This window comes from Ranitomeya imitator, chromosome 7, assembly GCF_032444005.1.
Source record: "Ranitomeya imitator isolate aRanImi1 chromosome 7, aRanImi1.pri, whole genome shotgun sequence".
NCBI lineage: Eukaryota > Metazoa > Chordata > Amphibia > Anura > Dendrobatidae > Ranitomeya > Ranitomeya imitator.
In genome coordinates this window covers 123,793,831-123,821,028 of record NC_091288.1, presented here as the reverse complement: position 1 = coordinate 123,821,028, position 27,198 = coordinate 123,793,831, and the positions used below count along the sequence as shown (strand labels likewise).

The 27,198-nt window shown below is 44.1% G+C and overlaps 1 protein-coding gene across 1 annotated transcript in view; it reads left to right on the top strand.

Annotated features, from left to right (window-relative positions):
* MFSD6 (major facilitator superfamily domain containing 6) overlaps nucleotides 1-27,198 on the top strand; it is a 423,265-nt gene that overhangs the window by 387,304 nt on the left and 8,763 nt on the right. The window lies entirely within an intron of this gene.

The window sequence follows — 27,198 nt, the reverse complement described above, 5'->3', positions numbered from 1 at the left end:
TGTCTGAAATTAGACTTGTTTGATCCACATCTCCCCTGAAAATCAATTGGTTAATATCGGCTGATTAAGCCAACATTAATCTGTGTATTGGGGCCTTAAAGTGGTATTTACATCTCCAGGGTCCTATCCCAATATGTAGTAGGTGTAGTAATAATAATAATAATATTAGCAAATACCTTCAATTAGAAATGTAGTATAGTTCTTCTGAGTGGTTTTGTCACTTACCCCATATGCAGAGCGTTGCAGCAGCTTAGGTATCCATGGTTAAAACCACTAATATAGTGTAAGTAATATACAGCTGTTAGTGGTCGTAAGCATGGATGCTTAAGCTACTGCTATGCCCTGCACAAGCAATATGCAACATAGCAAGTCAGAAGAACTATACTACATTTCTAATTGGAGGTATTTGCTAATATTATTATTATTACACCTACTACATATTGGGATAGGATCTTGGAAATGGGAATACCCTTTTAACCCCTTCATGACCCAGCCTATTTTGACCTTAAAGACCTTGCCGTTTTTTGCAATTCTGAGCAGTGTCCCTTTATGAGGTAATAACTCACGAACGCTTCAACGGATCCTAGCGGTTCTGAGATTGTTTTTTCGTGACATATTGGGCTTCATGTTAGTGGTAAATTTAGGTCAATAAATTCTGCGTTTATTTGTGATAAACACGGAAATTTGGCGAAAATTTTGAAAATTTCGCAATTTTCACATTTTGAATTTTTATTCTGTTAAACCAGAGAGATATGTGACACAAAATAGTTAATAAATAACATTTCCCACATGTTTACTTTACATCAGCACAATTTTGGAAACAAAATTTTTTTTTGTTAGGAAGTTATAAGGGTTAAAATTTGACCAGCGATTTCTCATTTTTACAACGAAATTTACAAAACCATTTTTTTTAGGGACCACCTCACATTTGAAGTCAGTTTGAGGGGTCTATATGACTGAAAATACCCAAAAGTGACACCATTCTAAAAACTGCACCCCTCAAGGTACTCAAAACCACATTCAAGAAATTTATTAACCCTTCAGGTGCTTCACAGCAGCAGAAGCAACATGGAAGGAAAAAATGAACATTTAACTTTTTAGTCACAAAAATTATCTTTTAGCAACAATTTTTTTATTTTCTCAATGGTAAAAGGAGAAACTGAACCACGATAGTTGTTGTCCAATTTGTCCTGAGTACGCTGATACCTCATATGTGGGGGTAAACCACTGTTTGGGCGCACGGCAGGGCTTGGAAGGGAAAGAGCGCCATTTGACTTTTTGAATCAAAAATTGGCTCCACTCTTTAGCGGACACCATGTCACGTTTGGAGAGCCCCCGTGTGCCTAAAAATTGGAGCTCCCCCACAAATGACCCCATTTTGGAAACTAGACGCCCCAAGGAACATATCTAGATGCATAGTGAGCACTTTGAACCCCCAGGTGCTTCACAAATTGATCCGTAAAAATGAAAAAGTACTTTTTTTTCACAAAAAAATTCTTTTAGCCTCATTTTTTCATTTTCACATGGGCAACAGGATAAAATGGATCCTAAAATGTGTTGGGCAATTTCTCCTGAGTACACCAATACCTCACATGTGGGGGTAAACCACTGTTTGGGCACATGGTAAGGATCGGAAGGGAAGGAGCGCCATTTGACTTTTTGAATGAAAAATTAGCTCCACTCTTTAGCGGACACCATGTCGCGTTTGGATAGCTCCTGTGTGCCTAAACATTGGCGCTCCCCCACAAGTGACCCCATTTTGGAAACTAGACCCCCCCAAGGAACTTATTTAGATGCCTAGTGAGCACTTTGAACCCCCAGGTGCTTCACAAATTGATCTGTAAAAATGAAAAAGTACTTTTTTTTCACAAAAAAATTATTTTCGCCTCAATTTTTTCATTTTCACATGGGCAGTAGGATAAAATGGATCATAAAATTTGTTGGGCAATTTCTCCCGAGTACGTCGATACCTCATATGTGGGGGTAAACAACTGTTTGGGCACTCGGCAGGGCTCGGAAGGGAAGGCGCGCCATTTGACTTTTTGAATGGAAAATTAGCTCCAATTGTTAGCGGACACCATGTCGCGTTTGGAGAGCCCCTGTGTGCCTAAACATTGGAGCTCCCCCACAAGTGACCCCATTTTGGAAACTAGACCCCCCAAGGAACTTATCTAGATGCATATTGAGCACTTTAAACCCCCAGGTGCTTCACAGAAGTTTATAACGCAGAGCCATGAAAATAAAAAATAATTTTTCTTTCCTCAAAAATGATTTTTTAGCCTGGAATTTCCTATTTTGCCAAGGATAATAGGAGAAATTGGACCCCAAATATTGTTGTCCAGTTTGTCCTGAGTACGCTGATACCCCATATGTGGGGGTAAACCACTGTTTGGGCGCACGGCAGGGCTCGGAAGGGATGGCACGCCATTTGGCTTTATAAATGGAAAATTCGCTCCAATCATTAGCGGACACCATGTCACGTTTGGAAAGCCCCTGTGTGCCTAAACATTGGAGATGCCCCAGAAATGACACCATTTTGGAAACTAGACCCCCAAAGGAACTAATCTAGATGTGTGGTGAGGACTTTGAACCCCCAAGTGCTTCACAGAAGTTTATAACGCAGAGCCATGAAAATAAAAATAAAAAATTATTTTCTCAAAAATGATCTTTTAGCCTGCAATTTTTTATTTTCCCAAGGGTAACAGGAGAAATTTGACCCCAAAAGTTGTTGTCCAGTTTCTCCTGAGTACGCTGATACCCCATATGTGGGGGTAAATCACTGTTTGGGCACATGCCGGGGCTCGGAAGTGAAGTAGTGACGTTTTGAAATGCAGACTTTGATGGAATGCTCTGTGGGCGTCACGTTGCGTTTGCAGAGCCCCTGATGTGGCTTAACAGTAGAAACCCCCCACAATTGACCCCATTTTGGAAACTAGACCCCCAAAGGAACTTATCTAGATGTGTGGTGAGCACTTTGAACCCCCAAGTGCTTCATAGAAGTTTATAATGCAGAGCCGTGAAAATAATAAATACGTTTTCTTTCCTCAAAAATAATTATTTAGCCCAGAATTTTTTATTTTCCCAAGGTTAGAGAAGAAATTGGACCCCAAAAGTTGTTGTCCAGTTTCTCCTGAGTACGCTGATACCCCATATGTGGGGGTAAACCACTGTTTGGGCACATGCCGAGGCTCGGAAGTGAAGTAGTGACGTTTTGAAATGCAGACTTTGATGGAATGCTCTGTGGGCGTCACGTTGCGTTTGCAGAGCCCCTGATGTGGCTTAACAGTAGAAACCCCCCACAAGTGACCCCATTTTGGAAACTAGACCCCGAAAGGAACTTATCTAGATGTGCGGTGAGCACTTTGAACCCCCAAGCGCTTCATAGAAGTTTATAATGCAGAGCCGTGAAAATAATAAATACGTTTTCTTTCCTCAAAAATAATTATTTAGCCCAGAATTTTTTAATTTTCCCAAGGGTAACAGGAGAAATTTGACCCCAATATTTGTTGTCCAGTTTCTCCTGAGTACGGTGATACCCCATATGTGGGGGTAAACTACTGTTTGGGCACATGCCGGGGCTTGGAATTGAAGTAATGACGTTTTGAAATGCAGACTTTGATGGAATGCTCTTTGGGCGTCACGTTGCTTTTGCAGAGCCCCTGATGTGCCTAAACAGTAGAAACCCCCCACAAGTGACCCCATTTTGGAAACTAGACCCCCAAAGGAACTTATCTAGATGTGTGGTGAGCACTTTGAACCCCCAAGTGCTTCATAGAAGTTTATAATGCAGAGCCGTGAAAATAATAAATACGTTTTCTTTCCTCAAAAATAATTATTTAGCCCAGAATTTTTTATTTTCCCAAGGGTTACAGGAGAAATTGGACCCCAAAAGTTGTTGTCCAGTTTCTCCTGAGTACGCTGATACCCCATGAGTGGGGGTAAACCACTGTTTGGGCACACGTCGGGGCTCAGAAGGGAAGTAGTGACTTTTGAAATGCAGACTTTGATGGAATGGTTGCGTTTGCAGAGCCCCTGGTGTGCCTAAACAATAGAAACCCCCACAAGTGACCCCATTTTAGAAACTAGACCCCCAAAGGAACTTATCTAGATATGTGGTGAGCACTTTGAACCCCCAAGTGCTTCACAGACGTTTACAACGCAGAGCCGTGAAAATAAAAAATCATTTTTCTTTCCTCAAAAATTATGTTTTAGCAAGCATTTTTTTAGATTCACAAGGGTAACAGGAGAAATTGGACCCCAGTAATTGTTGCGCAGTTTGTCCTGAGTATGCTGGTACCCCATATGTGGGGGTAAATCACTGTTTGGGCACACGTCAGGGCTCGGAAGTGAGGGAGCACCATTTGACTTTTTGAATACGAGATTGGCTGGAATCAATGGTGGCGTCATGTTGTGTTTGGAGACCCCTGATGTGCCTAAACAGTGGTAACCCCTCAATTCTAACTCCAACACTAACCCCCCCACACCCCTAACCCTAATCCCAACTGTAGCCATAACCCTAATCACAACCCTAACTACAACCCTAATTCCAACCCTAACCCTAAGGCTATGTGCCCACGTTGCGGATTCGTGTGAGATATTTCCGCACCATTTTTGAAAAATCCGCGGGTAAAAGGCACTTCGTTTTACCTGCGGATTTTCCGCGGATTTCCAGTGTTTTTTGTGCGGATTTCACCTGCGGATTCCTATTGAGGAACAGGTGTAAAACGCTGCGGAATCCGCACAAAGAATTGACATGCTGCGGAAAATACAACGCAGCGTTTCCGCGCGGTATTTTCCGCATCATGGGCACAGCGGATTTGGTTTTCCATAGGTTTACACGGTGCTGTAAACCTGATGGAACACTGCTGCGAATCCGCAGCGGCCAATCCTCAGCCAAATCCGCACAGTGTGCACATAGCCTAATTCTAAAGGTATGTGCACACGCTGCAGAAAACGCTGCGGATCCGCAGCAGTTTCCCATGAGTTTACAGTTCAATGTAAACCTACGGGAAACAAAAATCGCTGTACACATGCTGCGGAAAAACTGCACGGAAACGCAGCGGTTTACATTCCGCAGCATGTCACTTCTTTGTGCGGATTCCGCAGCGGTTTTACAACTGCTCCAATAGAAAATCGCAGTTGTAAAACCGCAGTGAAATCCGCCATAAATCCGCAGCGGTTTAGCACTGCGGATTTATCAAATCCGCAGCGGAAAAATCCGCAGAGGACCAGAATACGTGTGCACATACCGAAACCCTAACCCTACCCCTAGCCCTAACCCTAGCCCTAACCCTACCCCTAACCCTACCCCTAACCCTACCGCTAACCCTACCCCTAACCCTAACCCTATTCTAACATTAGTGGAAAAAAAAAATTTCTTTATTTTTTTATTGTCCCTACCTATGGGGGTGACAAAGGGGGGGGTCATTTATTATTTTTTTTATTTTGATCACTGAGATATAATCTATCTCAGTGATCAAAATGCACTTTGGAACGAATCTGCCGGCCGGCAGATTCGGCGGGCGCACTGCCAATGCGCCCGCCATTTTGGAAGATGGCGGCGCCCAGGGAGAAGACGGTCGGGACCCCGGCTGGATCGGTAAGTATGATGGGGTAGGGGGGGGACCACAGGGGGGGGGGGGATCGGAGCATGGGGGGTGGAATCGGAGCGCGGGAGGGGTGGAACGGAGCACGGGGGGCGTGGAACGAAGCACGGGGGAGCTGGAATGGAGCACGGGGGGGTGGAACGGAGCACCGGGGGGGGTGGATCGGAGTGCAGGGGGGGTGATTGGAGCACGGGGGGGTGATTGGAGCACGGGGGGAGCGGACAAGAGCACGGGGGGGAGCGGAGCACTGGACGGAGGGGAGCCGGAGCAGTGTACCGGCCAGATCGGGGGGCTGGGAGGGCGATCGGTGGGGTGGGGTGGGGGCACATTAGTATTTCCAGCCATGGCCGATGATATTTCAGCATCGGCCATGGCTGGATTGTAATATTTCACCAGTTATAATAGGTGAAATATTACAAATCGCTCTGATTGGCAGTTTCACTTTCAACAGCCAATCAGAGCGATCGTAGCCACGAGGGGGTGAAGCCACCCCCCCTGGGCTAAACTACCACTCCCCCTGTCCCTGCAGATCGGGTGAAATGGGAGTTAACCCTTTCACCCGGCCTGCAGGGACGCGATCTTTCCATGACGCCACATAGGCGTCATGGGTCGGATTGGCACCGACTTTCATGACGCCTACGTGGCGTCATGGGTCGGGAAGGGGTTAAGCATTCCTAATTAACAAGTCAGAATTCCAACCAGCAAATATTAGTGCTGTTGATTGGTGAAATGGACTGATGATTACAACCTTTTTGTTTCTAGTTTCTCAATGCACGCTTAACACCTTAACCCCTTAAGCCCCGAGGGTGGTTTGCACGTTAATGACCGGGCCACATTTTACAATTCTGACCACTGTCTCTTTATGAGGTTATAACTCTGGAACGCTTCAACGGATCTTGGCGATTCTGACATTGTTTTCTCGTGACGTATTGTACTTCATGTTAGTGGTAAAATTTATTCGATATAACTTGCCTTTATTTGAGAAAAAAACGGAAATTTGGCGAAAATTTTGAAAATTTCGCAATTTTCCAACTTGGAATTTTTATACCCTTAAATCACAGAGATATGTCATGCAAAATACTTAATAAGTAACATTTCCCACATGTCTACTTTACATCAGCACAATTTTGGAACCAAAATTTTTTTTTGTTAGGGAGTTATAAGGGTTAAAAGTTGACCAGCAATTTCTCATTTTTACAACACCATTTTTTTTTTAGGGACCACATCTCATTTGAAGTCATTTTGAGGGGTCTATATGATAGAAAATACCCAAGTGTGACACCATTCTAAAAACTGCACCCCTCAAGGTGCTCAAAACCACATTCAAGAAGTTTACTAACCCTTCAGGTGTTTTGCAGGAATTTTTGGAATGTTTAAATAAAAATGAACATTTAACTTTTTTTCACACAAAATTTATTTCAGCTCCAATTTGTTTTATTTTACCAAGGGTAACAGGAGAAAATGGACCCCAAAAGTTGTTGTACAATTTGTCCTGAGTACGTTGATACCCCATATGTGGGTGTAAACCATTGTTTGGGCGCATGGCAGAGCTCGGAAAGGAAGGAGCACCATTTGACCTTTCAATGCAAAATTGACTGGAATTGAGATGGGACGCCATGTTGCGTTTGGAGAGCCCCTGATGTGCCTAAACATTGAAACCCCCCACAAGTGACACCATTTTGGAAAGTAGACCCCTTGAGGAACTTATCTAGATGTGTGGTGAGCACTTTGACCCAACAAGTGCTTCATAGAAGTTTATAATGCGGAGCCGTAAAAATAAAAAATCATTTTTTTTCACAAAAATGATCTTTTTGCCCCCAATTTTTTATTTTCCCAAAGGTAAGAGAAGAAATTAGACCACAAAGGTTGTTGTGCAATTTGTCCTGAGTACGCTGATGCCCCATATCTGGGTGTAAACCATTGTTTGGGCGCATGGCAGAGCTCGCAAGGGAAGGAGCGCCATTTGATTTTTCAATGCAAAATTGACTGGAATTGAGATGGGACGCCATGTTGCGTTTGGAGAGCCCCTGATGTGCCTAAACATTGAAACCACCCACAAGTGACACCATTTTGGAAAGTAGACCCCCTAAGGAACTTATCTAGATGTGTTTTGAGAGCTTTGAGCCCCCAAGTGTTTCACTACAGTTTATAACGCAGAGCCGTGAAAATAAAAATTCTTTTTTTTTCACAAAAATGATTTTTTAGTCCCCAGTTTTGTATTTTCACAAGGGTAACGGGATAAATTGGACCCCAAAAGTTGTTGTCCAATTTGTCCTGAGTACGCTGATACCCCATATGTGGGGGGGAAGCACTGTTTGGGCGCACGGCAGAGCTCGGAAGGGAAGGAGCGCCATTTGGAATACAGACTTAGATGGATTGGTCTGCAGGCATCACGTTGCATTTGCAGAGCCCCTGATGTACCCAAACAGTAGAAACCCCCCACAAGTGACCCCGTATTGGAAACTAGACCCCCCAAGGAACTTATCTAGATGTGTTGTGAGAACTTTGAACCCCCAAGTGTTTCACTACAGTTTATAACGCAGAGCCGTGAAAATAAAAATAAATCTTATTTTTCCCACAAAAATGATTTTTAGCCCCCCACATTTTTATTTTCCCAAGGATAACAAGAGAACTTGGACCCCAACAGTTGTTGTCCAATTTGTCCTGAGTACGCTGATACCCCATATGTTGGGGTAAACCCCTGTTTGGGCGCACCGGAGAGCTCGGAAGGGAAAGGGCACTGTTTTACTTTTTCAACGCAGAATTGGCTAGAATTGAGATCGGACGCTGTTGTGAATTTCGCTCTTGGGCTCCCTCCGGTGGTTGCAAGTGGCACTTTTGTGAGTTCTGCTCTTGGGCTCCCTCTTGTGGTTTCTAGTGGTATGGCTGCTCCTTGGAATTAGCTGTCTTCAGCTGCTTCCACCTGATCGTCGTTTCTGCTCGGCTATTTAAGCCTGGCTTTTCCTTCAGCTTGTGCCACTTGTAAATGGTTTCTGGTTGGATTCACATCTCTTTGGATTTCCCTGTTATCCTGACCAGTTCAGCTAAGCTAAGTTCTTGCTTGCGCTTTTCTGTCCACAGATTGTGGACTTATCCGTTCTGGGTTTTCTATGTTTGTCCAGCTTATCAGTATGAATTAATTCTGTCTTGCTGGAAGCTCTGGGAAGCAAATTTACCCTCCACACCTTTAGTCAGGTGTGGAGTTTTTAGTAAACTCTGCGTGGATTTTTTTTGTAGTGTTTTATACTGACCGCACAGTATTCCATCCTGTCCTATCTATCTAGCTAGACTGGCCTCCTGTGCTCATTCTGGTTTCATTCTGTGTATGTATTTTCCCTCTCCACTCACAGTCATTATTTGTGGGGGGCTAATCTATCCTTTGGGGATTTTCTCTGAGGCAAGATAGTTTTCCTGCTTCTTTCTTTAGGGGTAGTTAGCTCTTAGGCTGTGCCGAGATGTCTAGGGAAAATAATGTCTTCAAAAGGAGATTTGTAGTTAAAATTCTGCTCTGCCGCTAAGATGAATTTCAGGAGAGTAAAGTTGATTCACAGTGGTTTTATTCAACGCGTTTCAGGGGTCTCATGCCCCCTTCATCAGGAAATAGGTGGTATTTGGTTGCTAGGTCCTTTTGGTGGCCTTCCTTGTCGCGCGATGTGCGTGCTTTTGTGCAGTCCTGTGGGCCAAGCCTTGCTGTTCCCGCGCTAGTGGGTTGCTTTTGTCTTTGCCGGTCCCTGAGAGGCCCTGGACGCATATTTCCATGGATTTTATTTCGGATCTTCCTGTTTCACAGAAGATGTCTGTTATCTGGGTTGTTTGTGACCGGTTCTCTAAAATGGTCCATCTGGTATCTCTGCCTAAGTTGCCTTCCTCCTCAGATCTGGTTCCATTATTTTTTCAGCATGTGGTTCGTTTGCATGGCATTCCGGAGAATATTGTGTCTGACAGAGGTTCTCAGTTTGTCTCTAGATTTTGACGGGCCTTTTGTGCTAGGATGGGCATTGATTTGTCTTTTTCTTCGGCGTTTCATCCTCAGACTAAGGGCTTGTTTTCACTTGCGAGAAACACGTCCGTGTCTCGCATGTGGAAACGAAGCTCTGGCGCCGGCACTGTGGAGCGGAGCGTGCGGCCGCATAGCAACACATGGAGCTGCACGCTCCGCTCCAGAATGCCGGCACCAGAGCTTCGTTTCCACATGCGAGACACAGACGTGTTTCTCGCAAATGGAAACAAGCCCTAATGGCCAAACTGAGCGAACTAATCAGACCTTGGAGACCTATTTGAGATGCTTTGTGTCTGCTGATCAGGATGATTGGGTGTCTTTCTTGCCGTTGGCCGAGTTTGCCCTTAATAATAGGGCTAGTTCGGCTACTTTGGTTTCACCTTTCTTTTGTAATTTTGGTTTTCATCCTCGTTTTTCTTCTGGGCAGGTTGAGCCTTCTGATTGTCCTGGTGTTGATTCTGTGGTGGACAGGCTGCAGCAGATTTGGACTCATGTGGTGGACAATTTGACGTTGTCTCAGGAAAGGGCTCAACGTTTTGCTAACTGCCGTCGGTGTGTTGGTCCCCGGCTTTGTGTGGGGGATTTGGTTTGGTTGTCTTCTCGTCATGTTCCTATGAAGTTTTCTTCTCCTAAATTTAAGCCTCGGTTTATTGGTCCTTATAAAATTTCTGAAATTATTAATCCGGTGTCTTTTCGTTTGGCTCTTCCTGCCTCTTTTTCCATTCATAATGTTTTCCATAGATCTTTGTTGCGGAGATATGTGGTGCCCGTTGTTCCCTCGGTTGACCCTCCTGCCCCGGTGTTGGTTGAGGGAGAGTTGGAATATGAGGTTGAGAAGATTTTGGATTCTCGTTTTTCGAGGCGGAGGCTTCAGTATCTTGTCAAGTGGAAGGGTTATGCCCAGGAGGATAATTCTTGGGTTGTTGCCTCCGATGTCCATGCCACCGATTTGGTTCGTGCTTTTCACTTGGCTCGTCCTGATCGGCCTGGGGGCTCTGGTGAGGGTTCGGTGACCCCTCCTCAAGGGGGGGTACTGTTGTGAATTCCGCTCTTGGGCTCCCTCCGGTGGTTGTAAGTGTCACTTTTGTGAGTTCTGCTCTTGGGCTCCCTCTTGTGGTTTCTAGTGGTATGGCTGCTCCTTGGAATTAGCGGTCTTCAGCTGCTTCCACCTGATCGTCGTTTCTGCTCGGCTATTTAAGCCTGGCTTTTCCTTCAGCTTGTGCCACTTGTAAATGATTTCTGGTTGGATTCACATCTCTTTGGATTTCCCTGTTATCCTGACCAGTTCAGCTAAGCTAAGTTCTTGCTCGCGCTTTTCTGTCCACAGATTGTGGACTTATCCGTTCTGGGTTTTCTATGTTTGTCCAGCTTATCAGTATGAATTAATTCTGTCTTGCTGGAAGCTCTGGGAAGCAAATTTACCCTCCACACCTTTAGTCAGGTGTGGAGTTTTTAGTAAACTCTGCGTGGATTTTTGTAGTGTTTTATACTGACCGCACAGTATTCCATCCTGTCCTATCTATCTAGCTAGACTGGCCTCCTGTGCTCATTCTGGTTTCATTCTGTGTATGTCTTTTCCCTCTCCACTCACAGTCATTATTTGTGGGGGGCTAATCTATCCTTTGGGGATTTTCTCTGAGGCAAGATAGTTTTCCTGCTTCTTTCTTTAGGGGTAGTTAGCTCTTAAGCTGTGTCGAGATGTCTAGGGAGTGACAGGCACATCCCACGGCTACTTCTAATGTGGTGTTGAGCTTAGGGACTGCGGTCAGTACAGATACCACTTCCTTCAGAGCTCGTTCCATGTTGCTCCTAAACCATCGCATTATAACAGGATGCCATGTCGCGTTTGGAGAGCCCCTGATGTGCCTGAACAGTGGAAACTCCCCAATTCTACCTGAAACCCTAATCCAACAACACCCCTAACCCTAATCCCAACGGTAACCATAACCACACCCCTAACCCTGACACACCCCTAATTCTAATCCCAACGCTAATCCAAACCGTAAATATAATCCAAACCCTAACCCTAACTTTAGCCCCAACCCTAACTTTAGCCCCAACCCTAACACTATCTTTAGCCCCAACCCTAACCCTAACTTTAGCTCCAACCCTAACCCTAGCCCCAACCCTAGCCCTAACCCTAGCCCCAACCCTAACCCCAACCCTAGCCCTAACCCTAGCCCTAACCCCAGCCCCAACCCTAGCCCCAACCCTAGCCCTAACCCTAGCCCCAACCTTAACCCTAGCCCCAACCCTAGCCCTAACCTTAGCCCTAACCCTAGCCCTGATGGGAAAATGAAAATAAATACATTTTTTTTATTTTATTATTTTTCCCTAACTAAGGGGGTGATGATGGGGGGTTTGATTTACTTTTATAGCGTTTTTTATATCGGATTTTTATGATTGGCAGCTGTCACACTAAAAGACGCTTTTTTATAGCAAAAAAGTTTTTGCGTCTCCACATTTTGAGACCTATAATTTTTCCATATTTTGGTCCACAGAGTCATCTGAGGTCTTGTTTTTTGCGGGACGTGTTGACGTTTTTATTGATAACATTTTTGGACACGTGACATTTTATGATCACTTTTTATTCCGATTTTTGTGAGGCAGAATGACCAAAAACCAGCTATTCATGAATTTCTTTTGGGGGAGGCGTTTATACCGTTCCGCGTTTGGTAAAATTGATAAAGCAGTTTTATTCGTCGGGTCAGTACGATTACAGCGATATCTCATTTATAACATTTTTTTTATGTTTTGGAGCTTTTATACGATAAAAGCTATTTTATAGAAAAAATAATTATTTTGGCATCACTTTATTCTCAGGACTATAACTTTTTTATTTTTTCGCTGATGATGCTGTATGGCGGCTCGTTTTTTGCAGGACAAGATGACGTTTTCAGCGGTACCATGGTTATTTATATCCGTCTTTTTGATCGCGTGTTATTCCACTTTTTGTTCGGCGGTATGATAATAAAGCGTTGTTTTTTGGCTCTTTTTTTTTTTTTCTTACGGTGTTCACTGAAGGGGTTAACTAGTGGGACAGTTTTATAGTTTGGGTCGTTACGGACGCGGCGATGCTAAATGTGTACTTTTATTGTTTTTTTTTCTTTTTTTTAGATAAAGAAATGTATTTATGGGAATAATATATATATTTTTTTATTTATTTATTTAGTAAATTTTTTTTTTTTTTACACATGTGGAAATTTTTTTTTTTACTCTTTTACTTTGTCCCAGGGGGGGGACATCACAGATCGCCGATCTTACAGTTTGCACAGCACTCTGTAAGATCGGCGATCTCACTCATCGCTGCAGGCTTACAGAGCTGCAGCCTGCTCCTGACCCGGAAGTACTCCCTGCAGGACCCGGATGCAGCCCCGCGGCCATTTTGGATCCGGGGCCTGCAGGGAGAAGACGCTCGGTACAAGGTGAGCACATCACCTTGTACCGATCGTCTCAGGGAAGCACGCAGGGAGCCCCCTCCCTGCGCGATGCTTCCCTGTACCGCCGACACACCGCGATCATGTTTGATAGCGGTGTGCCGGGGGTTAATGTGCCGGGAGCGGTCCGGATGTCAGCTGCGATAGTCAGCTGACACCCGGCCGCAATCGGCCGCGCTCCCCCCGTGAGCGCGGCCGATCGCTATGACGTACTATCCCGTCGGTGGGAATTAAGGCCCACCCCACCTCGACGGGATAGTACGTTATATGGGATTAAGGGGTTAAGCCCCAAGGGTGGTTTGCACGTTATTGACCGGGCCAATTTTTACAATTCTGACTTATGTCCCTTTATGAGGTTATAACTCTGGAATGCTTCAAAGGATCCTGATGATTCTGACATTGTTTTCTCGTGACATATTGTACTTCATGTTAGTGGTAAAATTTCTTCGATAAGACTTGCGTTTATTTGTGAAAAAAACAGAAATTTCACGAAAATTTTGAAAATTTCGCAATTTTCCAACTTTTAATTTTTATGCCCTTAAATCACAGAGATATGTCACACAAAATACTTAATAAGTAACCTTTCCCACATGTCTACTTTAGATCAGCACAATTTTGGAACCAAAATTTATTTTTGTTAGGGAGTTATAAGGGTTAAAAGTTGACCAGCAATTTCTCATTTTTACAACACCATTTTTTTTTAGGGACCACATCTCATTTGAAGTCATTTTGAGGGGTCTATATGATAGAAAATAACCAAGTGTGACACTATTCTAAAAACTGCACCCCTCAATGTGCTCAAAACCACATTCAAGAAGTTTATTAACCCTACAGGTGTTTCACAGGAATTTCTGGAATGTTTAAATAAAAATGAACATTTAACTTTTTTTCACACAAAACTTACTTCAGCTCCAATTTGTTTTATTTTACCAAAGGTAACAGGAGAAAATGGACCCCAAAAGTTGTTGTACAATTTGTCCTGAGTACGCCGATACCCCATATGTGGGGATAAACCACTGTTTGGGCGCATGGCAGAGCTCGGAAGGGAAGGAGCGCCGTTTGACTTTTCAATGCAAAATTGACAGGGATTGAGATGGGATGCCATGTTACGTTTCGAGAGCCACTGATGTGCCTAAACATTGAAACCCCCCAAAAGTGACACAATTTTGGAAAGTAGACCCCCTAAGGAACTTATCTAAATGTGTTGTGAGAGCTTTGAGCCCGCAAGTGTTTCACTACGTTTTATAACGCAGAGCCGTGAAAATAAAAATTATTTTTTTCCCACAAAAATTATTTTTTAGCCCCCAGTTTTGTATTTTCCCAAGGGTAACAGGAGAAATTGGAACTCAAAAGTTGTTGTCCAATTTGTCCTGAGTACGCTTATACCCCATATGTGGGGAGGAACCACCGTTTGGGCGCATGGCAGAGCTCGGAAGGGAAGGAGCGCTATTTGAAATGCAGACTTAGATGGAATGGTCTGCAGGCGTCACATTGCGTTTGCAGAGCCCCTAATGTACCTAAACAGTAGGAACCCCCACAAGTGACCCCATATTGGAAACTAGACCCCCAAGGAACTTATCTAGATGTGTTGTGAGAACTTTGAACCCCCAAGTGTTTCACTACAGTTTATAATGCAGAGCCGTGAAAATAAAAAATCATTTTTTTCCCACAAAAATGTTTTTTTAGCCCCCCAACTTTTAATTTCCCAATTGTAACAAGAGAAATTGGACCCCAAAAGTTGTTGTCCAATTTGTCCTGACTACGCTGATACCCCATATGTTGGGGTAAACCCCTGTTTGGGCGCACGGGAGAGCTCAGAAGGGACGGAGCACTGTTTTACTTTTTCAACGCAGAATTGGCTGGAATTGAGATCGGACGCCATGTCGCGTTTGGAGAGCCCTGATGTGCCTAAACAATGGAAATCCCCAATTCTAACTGAAACCCTAACCCAAAAACACACCAAACCCTTATCCCAACCACACCCCTAACCCCAACACACCCCTAACGCTAATCCCAACCATAACCCTAACCACACCCCTAACCCATTGGAAACCCCCAATTCTAACTGTAACCCTAGCCACAACCCTAACCCTAGCTCCAACCTTAACCCTAACCCTAATAGGAAAATGGAAATAAATACATTTTTTTAATTTTATTATTTTTCCCTAACTAAGGGGGTGATAAAGTGGGGTTTGATTTACTATTTATAGCGGGGGGGGGTTTAGCGGATTTTTATGATTGGCAGCCGTCACACACTAAAAGACGCTTTTTATTTCAAAAATAGTTTTTGCGTTTCCACATTTTGAGAGCTATAATTTTTCCATATTTTGGTCCACAGAGTCATGTGAGGTCTTTTGCGGGACGAGTTGATGTTGTTATTGGTAACATTTTCGGGCACATGACATTTTTTGATCGCTTTTTATTCCGATTTTTGTGAGGCAGAATGACCAAAAACCAGCAATTCATGAATTTCTTTTGTGGGGGGCGTTTTTACCGTTTGGTAAAAGTGATTAAGCAATTTTATTCTTCGGGTCAGTACGATTACAGCGATACCTCATTAATATAAATGTTTTTATGTTCTGGCGCTTTTACACGATAAAAATTATTTTATAGAAAAAAAAATATATTTTTGCAACGCTTTATTCTGAGGACTATAACTTTTTATTTTTTCGCTGATGATGCTGTATGGTGGCTTGCTTTTTGCAGGACCAGATGACGTTTTAAGTGGTACCATGGATATTTATAGCCGTCTTTTTGATCGCGTGTTATTCCGCTTTTTGTTTGGCGGTATGGTAATAAAGCGTTATTTTTTGCCTTGTTCTTTTTTTTTTACCGCGTTCACTGAAGGGGTTAACTAGCAGGACAGTTTTATAGGTTGGGTGCGTTACGTACGCAGCAATACTAAATATGTGTACTTTTATTGCTTTTTTTTATTATTATTTAAAGAAATGTATTTATGGGAACAATATTTCTTTATTAAGGAATTTTTTTTTTTTTTTTTTACACGTGAATATTTTTTTTTTACTTTATAACATTGCCCCAGGGGGGGGCATAATGTTATAGGGTCAGATCGCTGATCTGACACTTTGCACAGCACTGTGTCAGATCAGCGATCTGACATGCAGGGCTGCAGGCTTACCAGCGCTTGCTCTGAGCAAATGCTGGTAAGCCACCTCCCTGCAGGACCCGGATGTAGCCCCGCACCCATTTTGGAGCTGAGGACTGCAGGGAGGAGACGCTTGGTACAAGGTGAGCCCCCTCCCTGTGCGATGCTTCCCTGTACCGGCGGAATGCTGCGATCATATTTGATCGCAGTGTGCCGGGGGTTAATGTGCCAGGAGGGGTCACGGACTGCTCCTGGCACATAGTGCCAGATGTCAGTTGTGATAGTCAGCTGACACCCAGCCACGATAAGCCGTGCTCCCCCCGTAAGCGCGGCTGATCGCGTTAGACGTACTATCCCTTCGGTGGTCATAGGGGCCCATAGTGCCAGATGTCAGCAGCGATAGTCAGCTGACACCCGGCCGCGATCCCCCCGTGAGCACAGCCAATCGCATATGACGTACTATCCCATCCCTGGGAATTAAGTTCCAGGTCACCTCGACCTGGAATCCAATGGGATTAAGGGGTTAAAACAAATCCACAGTATTCGAGAGCTAAACACTTTTTTAGAGCTTTTTCTGATCATATAATTTACAAGGTTGGGAAGATCTCGTGCCACCAGGCACGCTTAACTTTGAATGTCATGAATATCAGAAACAAGTTGCCATATGCATTAACAACCAGTGAATTAGTGAAGAATATTTCCTGCTGGACACACAGCACATGGGTTTCTCCCCTGTATATATTTCAACTTTTTTTTTATTTTTTTTTTTACCATGGTGGTTTCTACACTTAAAAGATTTTCTGATGCATAACTCTGATATATTCCTCTAACTTATATGTAGTCATACGATGTCATGTGTCACACAACAGCTTAAACCACATGGTACAATGAAGGAAAATAAGTATTTAATACACCTCCAATTTTGCAAGTTTTCCCGAATGAAGAGGTCTGTATTTTTTATCGTAGGTACACTTCAAATGTGAGAGACAGAATCTAAAAATAAAAAAATTGCATTTTATTGCATGAAATAAGTATTTACCGGACTATAAGATGCACTGGACCATAAGATGCACCACAAATTTTCAGAAGGAAAATAGGGAGAAAAAAGTGTGAAATGCGGGTCTGTCTTACAGTCCAAATTCAGCTTACCAGGGAGGGGTTTCGGCACAGGTGGAGAAGTGGTCACAGAGGTTGATCAGTGGTCCCGGCTGGTGTGGTGGCGAAGGAAAATTCCATCCCAGGCTTGGTGCGGCAGGGCTCCGCTGGCATTTTGCAGAAGGTGCTCTGTGGGATGGGGGTGGCAGGGCTCCGCAGGCATTTCGTGAATGCTCGGAGGCCCGCGCAGATCCATTTTTGTGATGCGGTGGCCTCCGGGAAAATGGCCGCCGGGGGCGGCGCATGCTCAGTTTCAGATCTCGGCAACGAGAGCTCGTCTCCCAAGATCTCGTTGCCGTGATCTGAATCTGAGCATGCACCGCCCCCTGCAGCCATTTTCCTGGAGGCCACTGCATCGCAAGAATGGATTTGCGTGGGCCTCCGGGCGTTCACGAAATGGGAGTCCCGCCACCCCACAGACCAACGCCACCACAGAGCACAGCTACAGCCACCCAACAGGCCACCTCCGTAACAGAGATGCACCATCCTGGGAAGGGAGGCTGCAGCTTCTGTGTGGGACCGCTACCACGGTATTTGGAAGTATATTCCGACTGAGACGCACCCCCATTTTCCCCAAAAATTTTGGGGTAAAAAAGTGAATCTTATAGTCCGAAAAATTTGGTAATCACCTACCAACCTGCAAGAAATATTTTTCTCACACACCTGTTAGTTTTTCTTTTACGATCCTTCTTACTCTGCACTCATTACCTGTATTAAGTGCATCAGTTTGAACTTATTAACTGTATAAAAGATACCTGTTCTCACACAATCAATCACACTCCAACCTTTCCGCCATGGCCAAGACCAAAGATCTGTCTAAGGACACAAGGGGCAAAATTATAGACCTGCACAAGGCGGGGATGGGCTACAGGACAATAGGCAAGCAGCTTGAGAAGGCAACAACTGTTGGCACAATTATTAGAAAATGGAAGAAACACATGATGACTGTTAATCTTCCTTGGTCTGGGGTTCCGTGCAAGATTTCGCCTTGTGGGGTAAGGATGATTCTGAGAAAGGTCATGAATCTGCCCAGAACTACACGGTAGGACCTAGTCAATGACCTGAATAAAGCTGGGACCATAAACATTACCTTTCATAACACACTACGATAGTATAGACTAAAACCCTACAGGGCACACAAGGTCCCCACTCCAGCACATGTCCAGGCCCATTTAAAGTTCGCCAATGACGATCTGGATTTTTCAGAGGAGGCATGAGTGAAGGTCATTATTATTATTATTACTAGTCATGTGGTCAGATGAGGCCAAAATAAAACTTTTTGATCAACTCCACTCACCGTATTTGGAGGAAGAAGGATGAGTACAACCCCAAAAATACAGTCCCAAACGAGAAGCATGGCGTGAGAAATATCATACTCTGGTGCTGCTTTTCTGCAAAGAGGACAGGACGGCTGCACAGTATTGAAGGGAGGATGGATGAGGTCATGTATCACAAGATTTTGGCCAACAACCTCCTTCTTTCAGTAACCACATTGAAGATGGGACATGGCTGAGTCTTCCAGCATGACAATGACCCGAAACACACAACCAGGGCCACTAAGGATTAGCTCCGTAAGGGCTTATACTCATCTGCGAAGGAAACGGACAAGTGCAATCTGATAACAAATAGGATTGCACTCTGACCAATATTAATCTGAGTCCCAGCTCATCTGCAATTTTTTTTTCTCAGATCGGGATGATAAAAAATCACAGAATTCTGCTATTGTCCTCGTATTTCAGATGAGACTTGCAAATGCAAATCAATGGGTGTGCTGTCTGATTTTTACACACCCATGTCCTTTGAAAAGCCGGCAATTCATTTGCCCCGTACAGTAAAATTACAACGTGATTCACACAGAATAGATAGACAGTCACTGACATATATAATTAGTATAGTGCTTGTGTAGCTTACGGTACATGTATTTTTTTAGTTACTAAATTATTTTCTGAAAATAATGGCTTGGGATCCCCCAATATTTTATTAACCGGCAGAGGGAAAGCGGACAACTGGAGGCAGATGTTTATAGCCAGGGAAGGAGGTAATACCCATGGAGCTTCCCAGGCTATTAATATTAGCTCACAGCTGTACTGTATACTTAGCCTTTACTGGTTATTAAAATGGGGACCCCCACAAAAATGACACAGGGTTCCCCTATAATTAATTACCACCAAATGCTAGGCAGACAGCTGCGGGCTGATATTAATAGCCTAAAAAGGGGCCATCGATATTGGCCCCCTCCCAGACTAAAAACATCAGCTCTCAGCTGCCCCAAGATGTGGCAATTCTGGCTTTTATCCTCCCTCTTCCCACTTGCCCTGGTACGGTGGCAAGTTGGGTGGTAGTTGGGAGGTTAATGTCCTCTTTGTATTGTCAGGTGACATCAAGCCCGGAGGTTAGCAATGGACTTATAAGACACCCCCATTGCTAACCCCATAGTGATATTGTATTAAAAAAAACACACACACACCCAAAAGTCTTTTAATTGAAATAATGACACAGACTCCTTTAATGAATCTACATTTAAACCAAAGCAGCTAGACTCACATCAACACCCAATCCACTGAACCAATGTCTCCTGTAACAGAATTAAAATAATAACCTTATTCCTCACCTGTCCACCGAGAAAATAATCCATTTGTCTCGCGCCACTTCTAGCTCTGCTACATCTAGATGGCAGGCTGCATTGTTGCATTATGCAACTATACAGCCTGCCATCCAGCAGAGACACTAAGCTGCTCTTGCTTGCTGAGCTCAGTGCTTCAAGGTGAACTCTTTTCACCTCACTGATCTCATCGGGAGCGTGAGAAAGTTTTCACGCTCGCGGTGCTATCAGAAAGGTCATCAGTGTTCAGAGCCAATGAACTCCTTTCTCCGCAGTGACAACTTTGCGAGTGCCATGGGAAAAGTTCAAACAACGTCCACACTGACATCGTTGAGTTGAACCGAGTTCACTGACTCTGAACTCGAATGACCTTTCTGATGACACCACGAGTGTGAGAACTTTCTCATGCTCGTCTTTACTTCAGTGGGATGAAAGGAGTTCATTGAACATGAACCCCGCTCAACTTTACAACATCACAGCGAGGTACTGAGCTGAGCAAACATGTGTAGCTCTGTGTCTCTGGTGGATGGCAAGCTGTATAGTCGCAGCATGCAACAATGCAGCCTGCCATCTAAATGTAACAGATCTAGATGCATTGCAGCACAATTGGTTTATTGGTTTAATAAATATATTCGTCACCTGTCCGCTGAGGAGATAAATGTAGATTCATTAAATAAATGAGTCTGTGTCATTATTTCAGTTAAAGAACTTTATTCTGGGTGTGTATGTTTTTTATACAATATCGCTATTGGGTCAGTAATGGGGGTGCCTTATCGACGCAAAGTATTCTCAAAAATATTGAAATAGGGAAGCTACATCCGAAATCATAAGAAAAAGCCCTAACTCTAAAAACACTTTTTATTATTAAAATCCAAGGCAAACAAAAGTGACAACAAAAAAATGCACACAAGTGCTCAAAACCTACCCACAAAACTAATGGGGAATACTAGACCACCCTAGCTCCAATACCTATCATTGCCCCTTCCTAACTGCGGAGGTTGGCACCCTAGGGGGGAACGTTATGGCGCCCCCGCTCCACGATGGCTCACCCTAGAAGCCCTGCTATACCCTACTACCGCTATCGAGAACCACTACCCATAGGCTAAAGGGTCCTCTATCTCTATACAAGGAGCCAACTATGCTAGGGAGAACCCAAGAGGGAGTTTAGGAGAAGAGTGGGGGAGCATATGGGGGACATTCGCAACAATAGAGATACCCCACTGGCTAAACACATCCACACTCACCATAATGGAGATCCAACGGAAGTGGGTTTTATGGTTATAGAGGTGGTGAGAACGAACCCAAGAGGGGGAGACCACGATAGAGTGATCCTCCAACGTGAATGTGAGTGGATCTTCAGATTGGGATCCCTGGAACCTAAGGGTTTGAATGAGCAGGTATCATATGCGTGCTTTCTGTAATTGGGCATTATACTGATATATGACATACGTGCATCATCTCTAATGGTTCCGTGTTTCTACTTGGTCCTTGACAAACTACTTTAAGCCATACCTATATTTGATGGACTCCTCCCTCCTTTTGGGGGGGTCACATGGATTTCCATGACAGATTGTTAATATCAATCAGTGGCTTTATTTTATCTTTTGTATATATATGTTTGGAGGTTCATCTGCCTCTTTATACTCACCGATACCTGCTGGCCATTTTTATAGCATAGTTTTGCAGAATCAAGGATACTGTTCCCGGTACACCTGGGCTCCTCCCACATATACCTTTGGGAAGAATAGGCCCTAGCTGGCCACTTAACAGGTATAGGTGGGCCGTACAAAGAAGTGTGGTCTACGTTGGCCAGTCATTCATCATATGACATGTTGCCCCCTATGGTCTATTCTATATCAATGGGTCTCTGTTGGCAACATTTGGCTATGTGTGAGGGCTACTGGCCGCCTATCAATGTAGGTAGCACGTTTCGGAAAGTAGATCTGAAAATGGCAGTATATGTAACAATCTTGTCACCACCAGGTGGCGGTCTGCTTACCCACAGTGTCTTCTGTATTTTCGCACTGTTTCTTTGACAGTTTGGGGAGATATATAATGTTTTAGTATTTATTATGCCCCTTGCTGCAGAGATATATGTGATGCGTTTTACGTGCATTCTCCGGGGTTTCCTATCTTTTGGAATCCCGGAGTGGCTATAGGCCAGCGTCACAAAAGGGGTGGCTACATTTGTCTGGTATCCAGTTTGGACAGGTGCGGCCTCCGTGGCGAATGAATAGAAGGTGTGCGCGGCTATGACTTGCGTTCCAGCTGGGGCATGCGCACTGGCGTCTGTGTATCGGAGGTATCGGCTCTGACATCCGCTGTGAGAGGACATGCGCCGTGGCACTGTATGACGCGGTGGCGAATGGAAGGAGGATGCGCGCCGTTATGGCCAATAGCCTGCGCTCCAGATATGACATGCGCATTGTGTATCCATGGACGCCACAGGAAGTGAAGGGGAGGTTCCCCGCTGTGAGTTGAGCAACGGTGACTATAAGAGACGGTGAACTTCACCGGGCAGGTAGCTATCTATCACCATATGTGACACAGGATATCTATGTATCAGGCCTCCTGAAGAGCCTGCTTAGGCGAAACGCGTTGAGGCGCATAGCAACAATGGCGAATGGTGCAGTACCGCGGATGTAACCAAAGATGAGTACTTGTATATACCGCATGGTGTAACTGTGTATCTGGTGGATTTTTGCCATCAATATCGGATCCACCTATGATCCCTTTGTATCTATATATATCTATGGTTGGGATAGGTGGTCGGTTTATGATTGCCTTGTGGGGTCTTTATACCCTTATTCTGGAGTTACTGTATACTACACACAGAGCGGTACTTTGATATCTGAGTCACCATATTTATGCCATGTGTTCATTCATTTATGTGTTTTTATACTTTATGGGGATCTAGGTTCTCCCTAGCATAGTTGGCTCCTTGTATAGAGATAGAGGACCCTTTAGCCTATGGGTAGTGGTTCTCGATAGCGGTAGTAGGGTATAGCAGGGCTTCTAGGGTGAGCCATCGTTGGAGCGGGGGCGCCATAACGTTCCCCCCTAGGGTGCCAACCTCCGCAGTTAGGAAGGGGCAATGATAGGTATTGGAGCTAGGGTGGTCTAGTATTCCCCATTAGTTTTGTGGGTAGGTTTTGAGCACTTGTGTGCGTTTTTTTGTTGCCTTATCGACGCCTCTCCATTACTAACCTCTGAGCTTGATGTCACCTGACTACATAATTGGGGGGTTGATGTCACCAATGACCCTACTTGCCACAGCACTAGGGCAAATGAGAAGAGCTAGGCGAAGTGTCAGAATTGGCGCATCTTATGGATGTGCTTTTCCTGTGGTGGCTAAAAGCTGATGTTTTTAGCCTGGGAGGGGGCCAATATCCATGGTCCCTTCCTAGGCTATTAATATCAGCCCACAGCTGTCTGCCTAGCCTTTGCTGGTTATTTATTATAGGGGGAACCTACGTCATTTTTTTGGGGGGGTCCTCCATTTAATAACCAGTAAAGTCTAAGTATACAGCTTTTTTTCTGAAAAGAATTTATTTGCAGAAAAAAAAAAATTGTACACACAAAGCACTGAGTACGTCTGATCTCTGTAATTGCAAACATAGTTTCTGTACAAAGTATTGAGTTCTGTTTTTCTATTGTATTTCATGTAAAAATGCAAATCATGTAAAAATCATACAATTTGATTTTCTGGATTTTTTTTATTTTCTCTCACAGTTGAGGTGTACCTACGATAAAACTTACAGACCTCTCCATTCTTTGTAGACGGGAAAATTTTCAAAATCTACAGTATATCAAATACTTATTTAATCCAACTGTAATATGGTTTTTCATTGGATGCCTCTGGAGATTACATTATCCCAAACAGAAGAAACATGTACCAACTCTACAGAACACTTGGGTCACTGTTGACTTATTGGGGGCCAATGGAAACATTTAAAGAGACCCAGGGGTATTCTCCCAAAATACACTGCAAAGTGTTGTGCAAAAAAGCCCAACATGATAGAAAACTGAGAAATTGACACATTTCACAAGCTGGTTCATATGCCAGATATCAAGCTCTATATTATGCCTGATTGATTCCGAAAAATGGGTACCTCCTTATCCATGGGCTATGTTTGGTATTGCAGCACAGCCTCATTTACTTGAAATGGTCTGCAGTACCTGACACGGCCTACAGACGTAAATGGAACTGTTTCTTTCATTGTTTTTCTTTTTTAATCACACTTTTAAATCAAAACCTATTCAAATACAGAAAGTATACCCCAGCTAGGGTAGTATCAATATTTTTGAACTTTACGTAGTATTGTCATTTGTTTAACATGTAGAGAAGTGGGTAAAATGTTTTTTTCCATTGCTGCTGATGCGATACCAGTTAGGAGACAAGAATTAAAGGTAAGGTCACCCCATTTTCATGTCTTATCCATCAGTGTGTACCGGCTACTAATTTATGCAATTGTAAGGAGGTTGCTTTACCTGCTCCTTTCCTGGAACCACTTAGTCGGACAGCTGGGTTGTTGGGGGGAGGACTCTCTGCCCTGGACAGAGGGGACCATGTGATTGCTGGGGGCAGAGAGGAAGAGAGAGGGGAGTGGTCAGAAAACAGCGGGAGAGCAGGGCGTGCAGGACAGAGGGGACAGTGCAACAGTTGCGAGTACAATTGAGGCTCTGGCCGCTGGGTCAGAGTGACCCCAGCAGCGTGATCAAGTCTTGTGACCACGCTGCTGATGTCACTATCCGGCGCGCAGGAGAAAGAAGAGACTCGGTGGTAAGTGCTCCTGTAGTTGTGGAGCTGAAGACACTGAAGATTCAGCGTGGGGTGGGTGGATTTATGGGGAATATTTATTCAGTATGTGTGTGTGTTTGGGGGGAGATTTATTTAGTGTGTGTGTTGGGGAGTCAGGATTTAATCAGTGTGTTAGGGATTTATTCAGTGTGTGTGTGATTAGGGATTTATTCCGAGTGTATGGAAGGGAGGTTCAGGGATTTATTCACTGTGTGTGGGGAGGGGATTTATTCAGTGTGTGGATTTATTCAGTGTGTGTGGGGGGATTTATTCAGTGTGTGTGTGGGGGGATTTATTCAGTGTGTGTGGGGGGGGGATTTATTCAGTGTGTGTGGGGGGGATTTATTCAGTGTGTGGGGGGGATTTATTCAGTGTGCGTGGGGGGGATTTAGTCAGTGTGTGTGTGGGGATTCAGTGTGGGGGGATTTATTCAGTGTGTGGGGGATTCAGTGTGTGGGGGAGATTTATTCAGTGTGCGTGGGGGGGATTTAGTCAGTGTGTGTGGGGGATTTAGTCAGTGTGTGGGGGAATTTATTCAGTGTGCGTGGGGGGATTTATTCAGTGTGCGTGGGGGGATTTAGTCAGTGTGTGTGGGGGGATTTATTCAGAGTGTGTGGGGGGATTTATTCAGTGTGTGTGGGGGATTCAGTGTGTGGGGGGAATTTATTCAGTGTGCGTGGGGGGATTTATTCAGTGTGTGTGGGGGGGATTTAGTCAGTGTGTGGGGGGGAATTATTCAGTGTGGGGATTTATTCAGTGTGTTTGTGGGGATTTATTCATTGTGTGTGGGGATTTATTCAGTGTGTATGTGGGGAAGTTCCCCCAGCTTACACCCAGTTGGCCCCTCCTAAATAACTAACTCCTGTAAGACAATATGAGGTAATATGTATATGCAGGACATTAAACAACATATCATTACCACAAGAAATATACCAGTCCTTTAGGGACGTATGTAAGGAATGTGGGGCATGAACCAGTCTGTTTATCACCGCTCCACACATCATCATGCCTTCTCTTAAAGGTAAGCAGTCATTAGGAAATTACATTTCGTTAAAACAAATGCTATTAAATGTTTTTTTTCACACTTTGGTCTTTTTTTTATGTTGACCATCTATTAAAAATAAAAAATAGAATTTGTGCAGTTTTCACACTGGCCATAGGGATATTTTTAGACTCAAACTTCCTGTTATTTCAAGAAACAACAAATGTGTGTATGAACAGAGCCTGACTGTCTTTTATTGTGCACTATCTAACAAGCATGTACAATGGACATTATGAAGGGAGGGAGAGCAGGGTCCATAGAGAGAAACTGAGGCAGCACAAAATGCAAAAAGTAAAAAAAACAACTCCGGGTGCAAGCCTCCTGAATGAACAATCCCATAATCTGTCAGATATATAAAAATAAGAAGAGGCAGCGCTCCATTAATAGGCAAAAGTGTGGTCTTGATATTAGCATGTGTTGCGACGTTCCAGTTCTATCGCAGAACCTTTCTGGTTATTAATCTACCGTATTAATGAAGTGCAGCCTCTTATCTTTACTTAGGCTGGGTTCCCATTGCGTTATGGGACCGCGTTAAACGGACAGCGTTGCACGGCGAAATTAACGCCGTGCAACGCGGCCGTTAACGCGCCCATTCACGCTAATGGGAACGCGCTTCACTAGCGTGTGCCATGTTCGGCACGCACTAGCGACGCGCCGGTGATTCCTGGCGCGCCGCGGACGCTGCTTGCAGCGTCCGAGGCGCGCCTGCGGTCCGTTCCCCGCTCTCGCAGATCGGGGATCTGCGAGAGCGGGGACGTTACCGCGACCCCGACCGCAGCCCCATAGAAAACATTGCGTTAGTGCAATCCGTTGAGCGCTAGCGGATTGCGCTAACGCAATGTGACCCTAGCCTTAGAAATATATAGAACTGTTACCTCCCATTGTAATCCTGACTTTAAGCATAATAAGACTGCTGAAAACAGTCAGTAAGAGCTGGAGGTAGGAGTCTAAAAATTCTGTGGTCAGTGTCAAAATTGGAAAATTACCATTTTTTTTGTAAAGCGAGAAAAAACAAGGCCAAAATTTAATTTAAAAAATCATAAAGATACATGTAACACAAAAACATAATTTAAGCAATAAGTTATTTTCTCATGCAGCATATTATTTCGATTGGCATTTTCTGTCTATGTCCACCATTAAGAATTTAAAGAGGAAATGACAGATTTCTTGGAGGGCACATGCCAAAGTCTTTGATGTTACTCTGATAGGGGACTTGCCTAAAAGCACATAAAAATCAAACAGCATCACAGAAGAAAATCAGCCTAGGGTCACGGGCACACGTTGATTATTTGGTGATTTTTTTTACATCAATATTTGTAAGCCAAACCTGGAGTGGAACAATCAGAGGAAAATATAATAGAAATACATGCACCACTTCTGTATTTATCATCCACTCCTGACTTTGGCTCACAAATACTGACCAAACATTCAACATGTGCACGTGGCCTT